The 17,166-nt window shown below is 42.9% G+C and overlaps 1 protein-coding gene across 3 annotated transcripts in view; it reads right to left on the bottom strand.

The window, feature by feature from the left end:
* kcnq1.2 (potassium voltage-gated channel, KQT-like subfamily, member 1.2) overlaps positions 1-17,166 on the bottom strand; it is a 180,861-nt gene that overhangs the window by 102,405 nt on the left and 61,290 nt on the right. The gene's annotated exons all lie outside the window — the stretch shown is intronic.

Raw genomic sequence — 17,166 nt, 5'->3', positions numbered from 1 at the left:
GTTGCCATGGGCCCACTGAGTATAAAACACTCCCGTTGTCACATCCCTGCTGAGACAATTTTTTCACATCTTAATTTCCACACAACAGCAACGCCTCATTCCTCTGTCCTTCCCTTGAAGTTATTTCACATGCAACTGTGCATATAGTCATAAATAAAACAAAAATGGTTTACATACATTAGCTTAGTTGCTTTTAAAGGGGTTAACACACGTAATCTTTGTTTATCCAATATCTTAAATGAAAATAACTGCTGTAACCAATGTATGTTTACCACATTCTAAAAAAATCATATATAAGAGACCTACATGGTAACTTGTTATGAAAATAAGAAGAATGAGGCATAAAACTACAGCCTTTCTGTCAAGGGCAGACTATAAAAGTCTTATTGTATGCATGCCTTCATCCCTACCAGCCTGTAATTGTCTTTTTTCTGGTTTAACCAAAATAAGCATTACATAAATTGTAGATTATCCAAAATGAAACTGAAATTAGACTAGCCAAGTCAGAAAGGAAAGGAAAGCCCACATTTCTGCCTTTCTTTGAACAGACTTTAGATCTTTCACTTACAGATTAGCACCTGCTTATATATCCGTCAGTCTTTCCCTTTTCCAGAACCATCTGTTCGTGTGATATTGGCATGTTGGTTGATTCTGAGGCCACAGCTTCATGCATGTTCATACTTTCATCAAATCAGACCACCTTGCAACTGGGTTTCATACGGTGCTTCATCTTTAATGTTGTTTAATACATGCACATAGTGTGCAATGTAGCCATGTTAATTAAGGTTGATTTGATTTTCATTAGCACTCTCATTCATCATGTAGTTGTAATATATTGTAGGAGCACACTACTGAATCTTTCCATTCTGTGTGGATGTAATCCAAGTTGATGAGTGCTCAAACCCAAAGAAATAGGTCAATGTAAAAAAAGATCATGTGCAGTGTCACAGAATAACAGGTCGGTGTGTCATAGCCTCTTCGCAGAGGGGCTTATGCAGTGATAACAATCATGGCACGGTCGCAGCCAGCACCCATCCCCTTGACCTAACTGCGTGGTTTTGTGCAGCGTGTGACCGGATGGATTCCTTTCTGTCCCCACAACAGGAAGGGGTTATGGGAATGAGGAGGGGAAGTGGGGATTTCAGCTCCACATCCACCTCTTCCACCTCAGTGGCTGTGGGAGAGTTATTGTAGCTACTAACTGAAGCAGCTATCAGCTCTGGATGGAACTGGTTAGGGATTGTCTGCAATAACAATGGAAACACTGGTGGAAGTATTGACAGCGTTAGACGCTACTGACAAGGGAAATTATAACTAATAAAATAATAAAGATTATTTAGAGGCAAATAATGCTGCAGATGCCAAGTTTGTCAAGTTTGTGAAGCAATTTCAATGGAAGCTGTACCTGGGTGATTACAATAGGAAAATAACAAACCATTCATTCAATTACAAGCTCAACTTTAGTGTTTGTGTGCTTACAAAAGCAAATTATTCAACTTCCAGTGAGAATTTAATCTGGGATTCCTTCACACTGTAAAATATAATTAATGAATTTGAAAGAAAACGTTTTTTGTCACCGTGATAAATTAATCAGTGTGTGTGGAGTTCCACGCGAGTACCTTCTTAAGACCGACTTTTTCAAGAACAGGGGCAGACAATCAACAAACTTGTGAGTCAGACTTGGGGTTTAAAATAAACCTTCCCGTTTGTTCCTGGTTTGTAATTTGAAGAAGGACTAAGTTAGGAAACAAGACATTGAAATGTGGGTTGCTGACATCAAAACACCATCAAAGTAACTGTCCTACATTAAACTATTTAAAACTGATTATCCATCTACTAAAAAAAGCACCAAAATACATCAGTCTATTTAATTAACTCACCATCAAAGACAGGGCAAGACCTGAGAAAACGGTTACCATACTAATTCCATTATGAGCACATACTCCTTAGAGAGGAGGCATATCCTGAATTAAGCTTCACACACACACACACATATTCCACTGGAGTGGGCAGCCTGCCTGTCACTCCACTGAATTGGAGAAAGGACATTCATAAAGGATCTGGTCTTATGACGAACAGAAGTGCTTTGAACTGGCAGCCAAGAGCCACTGGCTGCACTTCCTGCGCATGTGTTTTGTTAGGTGCTTTTTCTAATTATACTTTGTGTGAACCTCTCTAGTACATTGTGTAGTGCATGTGTGCATGTGCAAGTGTACCAACAAGTGTGTGCATTCTTTTTGTGTAGAAGGGTTAACATGAGGCTCACAGGGCCCTCCAATGTCAGTGTGTCTGAGTGGGACCATGGCCACCACTAAACTGTCTTTGTGTGTGTGTGTGTGTGTGTGTGTGTGTGTGTGTGTGTGTGTGTGTGTGTGTGTGTGTGTGTGTGTGTGTGTGTGTGTGTGTGTGTGTGTGTGTGTGTGTGTGTGTGTGTGTGTGTGTGTGTGTGTGTGTGTGTGTGTGTGTGTGTGTGTGTGTGTGTGTGTGTGTGTGTGTGTGTGTTAGTGACGCGGTTAGATCTGGTTAGGTCAATTTGGAATATTGAATCATCCATCTTTGCTATTGTCAGGCTCGCCTAAACCCAGGTGTGCATTACCTCCAGGTTAAATTAAAAATGTAAAATAATCTGTATTGGCTTGAAAAGAAACAAATAAAAACATACTAACTATGTTGCTGCATCTCTGAAAGACAACACACACAAGCCCTGGCAGAGGCCCTGGGGCATCCCTGATATACTGCGTGTATCACTTCATGGGTCAGTGCACCCCTGTGTCTGTGACAGTGTGCATGTGTGTGTTTCAGCTCATCTCCTTTCCTGTCCATTTAAAGACTGGAGAGAGTGCTTCTACAAGCTGTGGACGGGCAGTTGGGGAAATGTAAAAGTTTGCATTAGAAAAAGAACGTAATGACGATTGTTGAATAACATTTGCATCACATTGCTTTATCTTGGTCACCGTTTAAACAATTCTATGCTGACATTTTTCGGAAATTACAAACTGCTGCGCATATGAAGAACATACAATGGCAGTGATTTACATGTCAGACGCGTGTGCAATGAGTTCCCTCTGAGCAGATGGGGCCAATATGGGCTGTCACAGTATCACAGCACCAACCGTGCGTGACATGGGCGATGGGCCTTTTGAGCATTAACATCACTTGTGTATACTGTACTTGTGTGGTCTGATCATGTGTGTGTTGTGTGTGTGTGTGTGTGTGTGTGTGTGTGTGTGTGTGGGTGTGTGTGTGTGTGTGTGTGTGTGTGTGTGTGTGTGTGTGCTGATCACAGGACACCTGCAGTCACTACAATATGATCCGACCCCTTGTTGGGGCCCTGGTGGGTGTATGAGTGTGTGTGCATGTGAGTGCACGTATGCTCATTTGTAACAGATGTTCCCCGTCTATCTGTCCATCTCATCAGGTTGTGAGGCAGCAAAAATGTGCTAGTTTCAACTCATCCCCACTTGGGTTGTTATGCTGCGGCCTGTTGCTGTTACTGTAAGTCAGCTTGAGCTAAAGTAAACAGAAGTGCCCTGTCCTGCCTCCAGGATTCATAGCCCGGGGCCTGAGGGAATGAGAAGAGCCTAGCACACAACTGCAGCTGCCTATGTGTTGCAATAAAGTGTGTGCACCAATGCTGTAAAGAACTGTAATAACGTTTTAGTACGTAGGCTCATTAATGTAAGCATATGCATTGCTGATGCATATTTTTCACATTTAGTGTAAGAAAGAATACTTTTAGTGTTCCTTTGAGTTAAATGTTGTAAGGTCATACTGTGCACTAAAACATAATTAATTGTTAAAACTATGCACACATAAAATGAACACACATAAATGAACATATGATTTTCCCACCAAAAGGCTTTTCTGACCTTGTGTGCTGTCTGAGCATCACAACCGCAGTCTCGAGGTTAAAGAGGCGGGCTTCTGATGGGTCTGTGGTTGAAATCCAAACAAAGGGCATTATTTGGAAGGGGGAAAGTGAAAGAGTAACACTGTCCCTCCTTTAGGCAAGGTGCTTTGCGCACAGTAAACACAGTGGCAGAAAGTGTAACTGCTTTGGTTTGGCAGATTCTTAATGAATGAGAAGAGCACCTGTTCCCAGTAAAAGCGCTATGGGTAGAGGTTTTAAAAATGAAAAACAACACTTTCTAAAGACCAACCCTTTAATTAAAATAAAACTAGCACCAAGCAACAAGTGTGTCCCAAACTGGCTATAGTTACATTTCTATCTAACTAATGCAACCAGAGCCTCGATCATAGAGGCTTTGATATATTATTAATGAGCATCGTGACTCGCGGGTCACTGTCTCTGGCTCCCAGCTGTGTTGTTCATGTGCGTAAGAATGTGTGCCTATTCTGGCTGGTACTATTCGCCTCCCTGTTTTCCTCCCTTCCAAAAGATTAATCACCAGATGTTTCCTTGTTTTTCTGTTGGCTCTTTCTCACATTATATATATATATATATATATCAAACATCTCTCTCTCTCTCGATCTATCTCTCTCTCGCTCTCTCATCGCGCCTCTCTCTCTCTCTCTCTCTCTATCTCTCTCTCTCTCTCTCTCTCTCCTCTCTCTCTCTCTCCTCTCCTGCCTCTCTCTCTCTCCTCCTCTCATCTCTCTCTCTCGTTCTCTCTCTCTCTCGTTCTCTCTCTCTCTCTCTCTCGGCAAGTGTTTTTTGTTAATGGGCATGTAGTGAGTGGGGGCGGACGGCAAGAGCAGGATTTATTTTCCACTTGCAGTTTGATTTCAAACAGACAGTTATAATTAAATTACTATATTGTGAGTGCAGAGCAGTTAGACAGCTTGACTTCTTTACTGTATGCGCCTCTTCTGCAAAAATAAGCCCTAATTTCAAGTGTCTGGTTCACAGGTGTATGAACATGTGTATTGACTGGATGTCAAGGGGAAGATAATGGCTTTGGCAGATGAAACATGAATCACTGTTGCACACATACAAACACACACTTGGAACATTGCTCCCACATTGACAATGCCTGGTTCTTTGCAGAAAGGCATTCTTAACAAAAGGTCAAAGATGATACGAGGCCATTTTTGGGGGAACAAAAGTTTGGCTAAGGCCTACTGTTTTCTGTGCAGGTCATTCTGATCTCAAGTGTGGACCTACAAACTGCACCAATTTTATAATTCCATGTGTGCAGAAATGGATTTCATCAAACATGTAGCTCCTGGTTGATGATTGGCTTATAGAAGGACATGTGCCGAACAATGTAACATGCAGCCAATGTGAAAACTTTAACAGTCGTCCTATGAACGCAAGAACAAGAGCACAAAGAGAGACTTGAATGTGTATTAAATGTACCAAGGATTTGGTCCACTAAATCTGTTGTTCCCTAATCTTAAATGTACATAAATCCACATTTTTATTATAATCCTTAAACCAAGTATATTTTGTGTATGTGTGAACATATGAATGTAAAAAAAGTCACTTGAAAAGAAGTGTCCATAATGTCTATATACATATATTATTAGGGCCCGAGCACGAGAGTGCTAGGACCCAACGGCGTCCTAGCACGAAGTGCAAGGATACCTATTGTTATTCGTGGTATTATTATTATTATTATATAATTACGGAATCCTTGTTTTCAGGCCTTTAGGATGCTGAAAAAGTTGTATAATTTTGCACGGACGCCAGGACCGGTGAAAAATGTGATATTCTGGAGTCAATGAGTTCAAATTGTCCAACCTGCTCGCTAGCGCCACCTATTTCAATTCCATTTTGGAAAAATTCACAAAGTCCCACCGTAACTCCGAATGACCTGACATTTTGCAAACATATCCGGGTGGACCTGCTCTACAAATAATCCAATTGGAATCTTTAGCTCCGCCTACTTTATTTTTTTTTAAATTAGCATAATTTTCAAAACACTTAAATATTCACTTAAATTTCAATTTTTAGTTTATCAACACCAAACTTCGTATACAGTATTGCCGGAGGGTCATACACATTACCCTAGGAGATGAGCATGTTCAAACGATAATTATTTCCGCCATGAATTAAAACGTACTCGCAAAAAGGCGGGGCTTAGAAAGAAATGATCATAATTCATCAACAATGTATCCAAACATCACAGATTTTGGTGGAAACGTTGAGTCTGTCTTGGGGAATAGGCACACCAAAGTATTTTCATTTTGGACTATAGGGGGTGCCAAAAACACCACCAATTTATAACTCAAGAGCGGATGGACTAATCTTTTAGTTTTTTGTTACCACATACTCTCGGGGCAACTACGAACTTAGATTCAAAGTGTCGCAACAAATTCAGAATGTGGGCGTGGCCTATACATTATTTTTAAATTGCGATAGCATAAAATGAGCTTCGGACGCAAAACTTGGGACACACGTCAGAGCCCAGGACCTTTTCTAAAATGTAAAAAAAAAACGTACATTTTCAAAAAAACTGCTCACTAGCGCCCCCTATTGTGTGGTAGTCACATAGTTTCTCAGAACTTCACGAATTTTGGCACAGACATTTCTCATAGAATTGCGGATATATTTGTACATACATTCCATTAGCCCCGCCCCCCAAAAAGTCGGCCATTTTGAAATATGTGCGTTTTTCAGCCATTTTACGCACGTTCTTGCGAACTCCTCCTAGGGGAATGATCGGAAAAATTCCAATGCAGGACAGGTTTAGCCCCTATCCCATATGATACTTAATTGAGGAGCACATTTTTGAAAAAGTACTCGTGGAGGTCGTAAGCTAACAGCGAATACACCATTTGTGACGATTTACATGTCTCAATTTACTCTAAACTACTCGGATATAGTTATTCCGATATTCACGAAACGCTGTATACATATTGCTATTATGATTGCACCCATATTTCAAATTGCCTTCCATTAGCCCCGCCCCCCAGAAAGTCGGCCATTTTGCAAAATGTGCGTTTTTCAGCCATTTTACGCACGTTCTTGCGAACTCCTCCTAGGGGAATGATCGGAAAAATTCCAATGCAGGACAGGTTCAGCCCCTATCCAATATAATACTTAATTGAGGAGCACATTTTTGAAAAATTACTCGTGGAGGTCGTAAGCTAACAGCGAATACACCATTGTTGACGATTTACATGTCACAAATTCATCCAAACTACTACATTTCCATTTTTGGAAACCTTTACAAAGTGGCACCGTAACTCCGAATGACCTGAAATTGTGCCCACTTATTCGGGTGGACCTACTCTACATATTATGTCCCGGAACCCCAAAGCTCCAACTTCTTGATTTTTTTTTAAATTACCATAATGTTAAAAACAGTGAAATATTACCTTAAATTTCCATGTTTTCTTTTTCAACGCCAAACTTAGTATACAGCATCAGTGGAGGGTCAGACACATTACTGAAGAAAATGAGCATGTTCAGTCGATAAATATGCCCGTCATTAATCTAAATGGTCATCACTGCTGTCACTTAGCCTTACATACTTTTACTTATAATTAAAAAATTACATCTGTGTGCCATGTAGTACTTGTCATTTTGCATAATACTGTATATACTTATTACATTGCTGTTAACATTGTCTTTTTTTTTTAAATACTGTCTACACTTAATCTACAACTTCTCTCATATAATTGAATCTACATTATAGTTGTTTATATTTATCTGTTATCTTGGACTTCTTTGCGTCTTAGGTTTACATTTAAATGTTTGCTGTGACTGACTGCGGAGCTGAGCAAAACACACACTAACAGTTAGACCAAACACACTTCGCTATTCCATCTACCTCTGGAGCTAGCTAAACTAGTTATAAATATGTTTATTCTTCACTGTCGGCATATCGCTAACTGGTTGATGCAGGAAAAATGGTACCGACAGAACTGGCGCACATGCCTAAGATTTCCTGGTCAGAAACAAAGGAACGCAAAGTCAGGTTAACAATTTAGAGGGATGACAAACGGCTCATTTCGGAGGACTGAGGGGGGGGACCAGCAACCCTCCCCGACAGGCGCACGGACGCGAGGGCCCGCTCATCACTGCGCGCACAAGTGCGACCGCAGTTTTAATTATTATTATTTGCCAAGTACAATATTTATATATAGTATTTTCATTTTCAAAAATGATAGTTGAAACTGCTATTGACATGTGCAGAAAATGACCCTATATCTAGTTTTCTTATATATATATATATATATATATATATATATATATGCATTTATTTTTTTCTTGCCCTAACTTTCTTTTTCTTTTCTTTTTTCTATATTTCTTTGTACTCCTTAATTTTATACGTTGTTGACGCAATAATGCCAATGTTATATATATGATTCACGGGAGGGCTACTTCCCATAAGCTGTGCTTCAACCCTCCCCGCTTCTACTAATTTTGTTCATCTTTGTGTGTATGAATTATACTTATTTTTTTTTAATGAATTTAGTAGAATAAAATAATAATTACAAAATGTTTTAAAAAGTCTGAACACCAAAACTGCCTTTTGAAACAGTGGATAGAGAATGTCAAATGTAGCTGAAATGTCCTCACGTTTTGGAGCCAAAACTCAATTTGGTCCCCGCAAAGATAGATGTACAACAGCCCACAAATGCACACAGGTAAAACTCAATCCTGTAATGCGATCCTGACCCCTTGACACGTAGGCCCCCCTGTAACACTAGCCAAACCTGTGGCAGCGCAACACACACACACACACACACACACACACACACACACACACACACACACACACACACACACACACACACACACACACACACACACACACACACACACACACACACACACACACACACACACACACACACACACACACACACACACACACACACACACACACACACACACACACACACACACACACACACACCTCTGCGTGTTGGCTTGCAGCATATGCAGGCTGGTGCTGTGAAGGGAACAGGCTCCTCTCCTATACAGCTACCAGCCATATGGTGGCCAGGGGCTTGCCGTGGTAATTGATGGTATCTGTCGGTCTGTCCATGGAGAGGGGCCCTGGGGCCCCGAGATGGCCGACCTAAAACATACAGAGATCCAGCATTGGGGGGGTGGGTTAGTGAGGAGGGGGAGATGCTAGTGTTTCAGCCCTCCTCTCCTATTCATCCATTCATCTATACAAAGAGTTAACTCCCCCAACTCCCACACTGCACACTACAATTGTACTCGGCCTTGCTGATAAAGGCCCTTCTCTCTCTCTGGCTCTGGCTGGTTGGTCCAGACCCCTGTCTGTGGGTTAGGGTGAGGGGCTTCAAAGCCCCCTGGCCTGGGTCTGGTCCGGCTGCCTGGTTCTGCCCCTCGCACCCACCCTCGCCGCTCTGCTGCTGCTGCTAAGTTAACCCCCCGAACAAGCTCTTTGATTGGGGCACAGCAAGCCAGATGGCACCCACTGGATGGGGATCACTGGGTAATGCCAGATTGAGACTGGGAGAAAGATACGGAATTGGCAAGGCTTCATGGGAGTCAGGGCACTACACTAGTTTAGACCCTCTGACGTATCGACCACTGGATCGCTTCACCTTGAGTTTCCTGCTAATGCATCTATTTCGAAATGTAAAAAGCAAAAACAAACGTTTCAACCAGAGATGCATCGGAAAGGAGAAGTCTGAGGAGATGATAATGATTTTATGAAATTGTTAAAGACTATAGGCAAGGCCATGTAAATGCCTCAGCAATTGTGAGGTTACTGTATGCTACATTTCAGTCCATGCATCCCTCTGTGTGGTTGTCGGCATTATATATATATATATAAGGTATTTCTGATCATGTACATGATGTTGACAAAAGAGATTACAAATATCATGTAATATACTATATATTGTACATGAAGCTACTCATCGGTAACAAAGCAAGCTTACACAAGTACACAGAACGAGTTCAGATAGGATCTAAAGCGAATGCAAGATGGAGAAAATGTGGGCAGCTTATTAATGTGTGTGTGTCTTTTCCATTTAGCCCCTATTCTCTATTTATACAAATCTATTATTACATCAGTGTTCATCATGTAAGGGCGAGGTCGGTAATAATCAACAGCAGCCAGAATATAAAACCAGGAGTCAATAGGGAAAGTCACACCCAGATGCACGCACATTAAAACATACATACGTATATACATTCTCTTTCTCAGGGTTTCATGACCCTTACATGTGTGTGCGAGTTTTTCCACGGCGGTGTTCACGACTCACCACCTCCCCATTACCAGGGGTGAAGTAGAGGTACACAGGATGGGATGATGAGTGTGAAAGCGTGGGAGAGAGAGGGGAGAAGCTGGGCTTGTTCCCACAGGCCTGACTCACAGCTCCACGCTCACAACAAAGACTCTGCACCGGGGCATGGCACCCCGGCGGTGCGAGCACAAACAGATGAATGCAAATACATACAAAAACACATCTGCATGCACACAATCTCACGTACTTGCACAAACAATATACAATAGATCTAGATTTAGATATGTTTGCAGATGTGTGAGTGGATGTATGACTTCACAACTTATGATGCAGCTAAAAATCAGTAACAAAGAAACAATGTTGACCAAAACATCTTATATTTGGTAAGGACAAATGCACGTTCTTGATTTTGCACTTGCACATATCCTATCAAATGTGTCTATAAAGTAGGAATATTCATGTTTAGTGTTTTAATAATGTACAAGACCTTTTAAAAAAGGTATAAACTTCTAAATTATGGAAACGTTTTCATTACTTTCAACGGATTTGTTGTAACCCTGTTAACCACATCCAAAGGCATGTATAAAAGTTTCGACCGCGGGAACGTTTTGATGTTTGGGGCGCTTGGACATGAACTTTTCACGATCCTGGTGATGAACCTGAACTTCAAAAGCATTGAGGCCGTGGCTCACCCTTGGAATAGACAGATGCATATGACGCAATGTCTCTAGGAAAACAAACATCAATGGATGATGCATAAGAAGATGTACCAACATCTAAAATGTGCTAAGCTGAAAGCCAGATGACGCTTTACTGTCTGAGCAGTTTGTTCCTGTTTCAATGCCATTGTACCAGTAAACGGCACTGAGCTGTTCAACTTCACACATCCCCATATTAACTGCACCAAAACAATTACCGTACTTTTCCGACTATAAGCCGTGACTTTTTCCCCCCATTTTTTTTGTACAGCTAACGGCCACTAAGGAACCTTCTAAATCTATGGATTTTACAGGTACAATTAACCACCTTTAACTCTATGGGCTCTATGACCGGTCCGCGCCCGCCACCTTTAAGCGGCGGGCTCCAGCCAATATGGTCTAGCTGCGGCCGCGGCCAGTACACGGCGGTACACGACACGCCCACCTGACACGACACTACGGTGGCTGAGAGGCACCACCGTTAAAAGCGAATTGACGAGATTTACATCATACAGCCCATGTAGTATAAACATTTATTTAAATGTCTTACAGTAGGAGAGGTTTTGGGGTTTAGGAGGGAGGAAGGAAGGAAGATTAGGATTAGGTAAAAAGGTAGGGAGTGGTTAGGGTTAGGATGGGGGGAAGGGAAGGGTTAGATTGAAGCGAGGGAAGAGAACTGCTACCTGGGAACGTTCATACTGGGTAGTTTATTTAGTTTAAAAAAAATTATCCAACGAGTTAGAGACCACAAAGGAAGTGTAGTACCGCCGTTTGGCCACAAGACTCCAGCGCACTCCTGGGGGCTTGGTTCAACCTCCACTGTACGCGGCCGCAGCTAGACCCTTCTCAGCCACCGTAGTGTCGTGTCAGGTGGGCGTGTCGTGTACCATCGTGTACCGCCGTGTACTGGCCGCGGCCGCAGCTAGACCCTTCTCGCTCCAGCAGGAAAAGCTGGAGGCCGGAAAAGAGTGAGACAGGTAGCGCGCCAAAGTAAAAGTGGAACCGAGAGACAGAACGAGAGCAAGACAGACGGACAATTTAGCTGCTGCGGCTTATATGCAGGTGCGCTTTATAGTCCGAAAAGTACGGTACTAAAGACAAAATTCAAAGTTAGGCATATTCATTTACTTTTGCAAAAGAAAAGTACCCACCATGAATTATATTTCATTGTGGGTTCAGTGTGGTTCAAAGTGAAGGAGAATGTCCATGTGCTTCCTGCAATGTGCAAACATGTTGCTTCTACCATATTAAACAGGGCATTAATGACCAACAAGACGCAGCTGTACAATTAAACTACAGCTGAAGAACATTTAGAAGCCCTCATTAAAAAGCATAAACTGATGCGGGCAGCAGAAAAACACTCACCATGGTGAATCAGTATTAGTTGGCCTATAGGGCACACATATTTCCCACCACACCTGCATGATGGTTCCAGCCAGAATACTCTGCTACTGTATCACAAAGACCGCTAACAAGCTGATGAGCCAGGTTCACCACTGACGGCAGCTCAGTGAGCAGCCGCACAATGTTGAAAGGATGTAGGACACTATTAGTATTTGTTGTTATGTTGGCCAATACATTGTTTTACCCGACATGAGAGCACAAAAGTAAACATTATCATCATGTGTTGTTGATTCAATTTGAACATCTTATTTCACCAGTACGTATGTGTCCCTTGTCCTTAGTATGCCATTAGCCCTAAAATGTATACTGTTTTCTTCAACCCCTAAAAATGTATTTCGCAGTTTTCCGAGTTGAGAAACCTGAATCGCAATGAGATGTCCTTACCGAAGATAAGAGGTGCTTTTAAGGCGAAAAATGTGCCGATACTGTATGCCTGAAAGTCATCCTGACACCAACACAGTAGGATTTGGGTCATACATGAGTAAAGAGGCACTTTAGACAGTAATTTACACTATGACGAGGACAAAATCCACAAAGAAGTAGCGAGCCACAGCCTGGCATCAATTGTAATTGTAATTATGCGTTAATCTGATATGGTACGTGTGGCAGCCGACACACGTACCACAGACAAACAGTCTCCTGTGTTCTTCCTTTCCATATGGCACCGCACCGACTCTCTTTCTTTCTCCGTTTCCTTCACTCTGTCATTATTCGTTGTATTTTGTTCTGCCTGGGAGAGCGCCTGCCCCCTCCAATGTCTTTCTCTGTACGTTACAGGTCTGTCTCTGGCCTAGGCAAACAAAGATGACTATAGTGAATGGCTTCTTGGCTGAATGGCTGCTCTTATCTGCAGTATGCAGACCGCGGGATGGCAGCAGCACATGTGCTGATGACAGCCTCACACTGGACAGACTCTGGCGCCATACAATACCTCCCACTGTACACCTGTCTCCCACTCTGAGGTCTACAGGGGCTGGACTAATCCACAACAAAACCATGATGCACGTGTTTCAATCTGCCGCTTTTCGGGTCAGTTTTTGAGGAGCAGAAGATGTGGGTGCCACAAGGTAAGCTCATAACATCTGCCAATGAGATTTATCCCCACCGACCTTGGAAGAGAACATCAGCCACACCCCCTGGTTGAGCTACTGCCTTTGTTAGGCCACTGTTTGCCCTGAGCTGCCCTGGGTCAGACCTGTTTGCTCTCTGGGATGGAGTGAGCGTTAAAGAGATGGAGGGATGGAGAGGCGAGGAGGCTCTTCATTTGTATAAGGTCTCTGGCACCATTCAGGCCTGCAGGCTTTGACAAATGGAGGCAATAAAGGGGCGAGGCCTGGCAGGGGCTCAATTAACCACTAGTGGGGCAGGAGAAGAGGGGGACACGGACCAGGACCCTCGCCTCTATAGAGAAGGAACAAGTGAACTGCAGGGAGGGGGAGGTCTGGCAATTTGTTCAGCTGTCTGTCGGGGCAGCCCTGGTCAGTCTGTCTCACTGTCTTTCCATCTTTCTTTTGGATGTATTGACTTAGCTTTTGCATTGAAGAGGGAACTTGAACTTGTCTTACAGTGGCCCCGCAGTCGTAGGTGAAGATAAAGGGAAACAGCACTGAGGATAAAGTAGTATGAACGGCAAATGGGACAGCTTCGGGCTACTCATTTTTCTCATTCTTAATGATTAATGTGTCTAATGATGTAACGTGATGCTGCAAAAGGGAACAACTTAGCACCCCTCCACAAAAGCCAAAAGAAAATCCTCTTGACAAAATGTCCAAACCAAAACATCTTCCATTCAATCCCAACACTACTTCAGCCAAGCGTACATCAATATGGCGCTTATGCTAGTGCACACACACCGTAACTTATGCAGAGCCAAAAAGCCAACAGTGCTTGTTTAGGGACACGTTCACAATCCCTGTAGCGCTGCTATCCATTCCCAGTGACAGTCATTTGTGTACCTTACACTCTCAGCACCAGCTAGCTACCTCCATTCAAATTCAAATTCAAACCCAGCGGAGGACAATGGTTAGGGATTCGCTGAGAGCAATTAGTAGTGGACTCCTCCAGTGTCTTGCCCAAAGACTTTTAGCCCCGTGGTTCCATCGTGCAGAGGCATTGACCCCTTTCAGATGCACGAAAAGTGGAAGAGAAAGAGGTTGCGGGGAAAAAAAGGTGCTGCCTAGCGACGACGATACGAGAGGAGGGGAGTGGATTGGCAGAGTTAGGACTGTGTGTTGGTTTTCCTCTCCCGACTTTACACTAAGAGACAAGAGCTGGAGTGTGATGGAGGGGTGCATGGCTGTTGTGTCAACAGGGAATGCAATGAACACGATATCATTGTCAAAACAAGACATATCCAGCCACACCTACAGTGCACGACAGGGCAAAGAAGAACCAGAACAGGTACAAATCAAACCATCTTTTGCGACCGCTACTACAGCCTTGCATTTTTCACAGACATGAATCATATCAAGTCTACTAAGGCACCATTTAGCATGAGGTTTACCCAAATCATGGGACTCAAACAATTTGTAAAATCATATTTTTACCGACGGATAAAACGGTACTACTGGCAGAACAAAGGTTTTTTTATGTGGCTTTTTCTTTTTGATGCCGGTACACCCCCCCCTTCAAAGTTATCTACTTCCTGTGTAAGAAAAAGTCTGCAAAGGTGTTGTAACCTGCTTACCTCCACAGCTGGCTGACATACATACAGTACCATACGCACACATATAGAGACATAGAGACATATTAACATCACAGATCATCTTTGAGTGAACAGCGAGATGTGCCCAAACAAACCCACGCACAACCACATCCAACACACAGCTGTCTTTTTCACACATGGTGCGAAGTTAGGTGAAAAGGGGAGGGAAAAGAAAAAGAAGACCAATACAAAGAATAACAGAGAACAAGACAATGATAAAACGCTGGAAAGATACATCTGAATTAAACAGAGAAACACTAGAGACTGATGTGAGGTGTAAAACTAAAACAGCTGCCAACAGCCACCTGTTGACGCAGTGGCTGCTGGGTACAGAAGTAGCTCAACTAAGGAGCAGATCAAAGGAGTGACACAGCTCACTTAACATCAGATGTTACACCAGTCACTAATCTGCCTGATCACAAAGGAAGGCCAATTAGTTTGCATGTGTAGAGATGAGAACAGCACCACTGACAGCACAATTATCTATATGACTTCAAATCCAGGGCCCCTGCATATGTGTGTGCGTGTGTGTGTGCGTGTGTGAAGCTGACATAAGCTCCTGCTGGGCGTCCACACGATGTGACTGTAAATGTGTTCCACCCTCTCTGACTGACAGCAGGTCCGCCCTGCCCTCAGACTGGAATGTTTGTACAGTATGAGCGGCGGTGCTGACCCCAGACCCGAGCACTGGCATTTAATCTGTTCCGAAACCAGTGGAAATCAAATATGAGTGGACTGTGTGAGTGTGTGTGGACTGTGTGTGTGTTGTGTGTGTGTGTGTGTGTGTGTGTGTGTGTGTGTGTGTGTGTGTGTGTGTGTGTGTGTGTGTGTGTGTGTGTGTGTGTGTGTGTGTGTGTGTGTGTGTGTGTGTGTGTGTGTGTGTGTGTGTGTGTGTGTGTGTGTGAGCTGTGTGTGTGAGAGAAGCTGGGTGTGGTGGGGTTCTTGCCTATGGAAGAATAACACTATAATGTTGGGGTAAGGTTAAAATCGGGGCAATTCATACTGACAAAAAGTATAGAGGTTCAATTGATGACAGTAATGAGGATGATGATGACTGTGTTGGAAGTGATATGTGTGGTGCTGAGTGTACACAGAGTTGGAAGAGAAAGTACATATTGAATTGACATATTATTGCCTTAAATAGTTGTTCCAGCAAACATGTCCGTGTTTACACACCCAACCGACTTCTAAATGCTGCAATATTTTTGCAAGCTACTCACTAGCTTTGTCTATCTGTCTTTTGGAGCGCTGTCTAATGGGTTTATATATATTTTTTAAAAGCTGTGAAAAGTGTAGTTGATGAGAACATACTTTGTGGGCCGGAAAAACAAAACCATGCAAAATAAAAAAGGCAAAAAAGGGACACAGAAGTCGGGTAATATTTCTCTATAGTTCACTTTAGAAGCATTTGAAGTGAAAATTACCAGTTAATTCAGGTAAATTATTGTTAGGACATTAAACATTATTATTTCAAGAAGTTGCATTATTTTAAAATGGGTTACATGATATCAAATCAGTATTAGTTTAATCAAATGAGAACGAAGCCTTGTTCACATATTCACCCAGCCCCTACATACCCGAGGGTATTACTGATCCACTGCTGCAGATGTTTGTCTACTCAGATGTCAGAAACATCCAACCCAACCTGCTCTCCAGCTGCAGATATGGTGGAAACCCTGTCAGTCCTAGCTTCTGTACCCTCTCCCTAACTCCTCCTCTCTTCACAAAACAATAAACGCTGTTGTCAGGGGGCCCGTAACGCTGCACATTACTATGTAGCTGTTGGTGTTTACTTAAACTCTCCATCTGCCCATCATAAGCCGCTCGCAAAAGCCTTTGGATTGACATGTTTTAGATATTTCTTCTGAGCATGTGCATGTAGCTCTATGCGTGTTGCATGAGTCAATGTGTGCCATTGTTGGTTTACTAGCTCCCCCTGAGTGATGAGCCTAATAGAAGCACCCCGGGCTGTGTGTTCCTGTCTCCAAAGCTTCGACGAGGCCTCTTCAGCTGCATCTCTACCCTCCTTTCGAGGTCAAACGCAGGTCGTGGCGATAAAGGCTGAACTCCTGACACCCGTCCCAAAGAATGAGACGGCTCATTGTGTAGCGACAGATAGCAGACACAATGAGTCCTAGTCTGAGTCCTGTTTTCCTTGGCTATGGCTTGTAGGGATTCTCCTTTATGGTTGGCTAGTGACCCAGTTATCACCCAGGG

The sequence above is a fragment of the Pseudochaenichthys georgianus genome, chromosome 6 (genome assembly GCF_902827115.2).
Source record: "Pseudochaenichthys georgianus chromosome 6, fPseGeo1.2, whole genome shotgun sequence".
NCBI classification, from domain to species: domain Eukaryota; kingdom Metazoa; phylum Chordata; class Actinopteri; order Perciformes; family Channichthyidae; genus Pseudochaenichthys; species Pseudochaenichthys georgianus.
The sequence above is the reverse complement of the archived record's forward strand: the minus strand, read 5'-3'. Positions and strand labels throughout refer to the sequence as shown.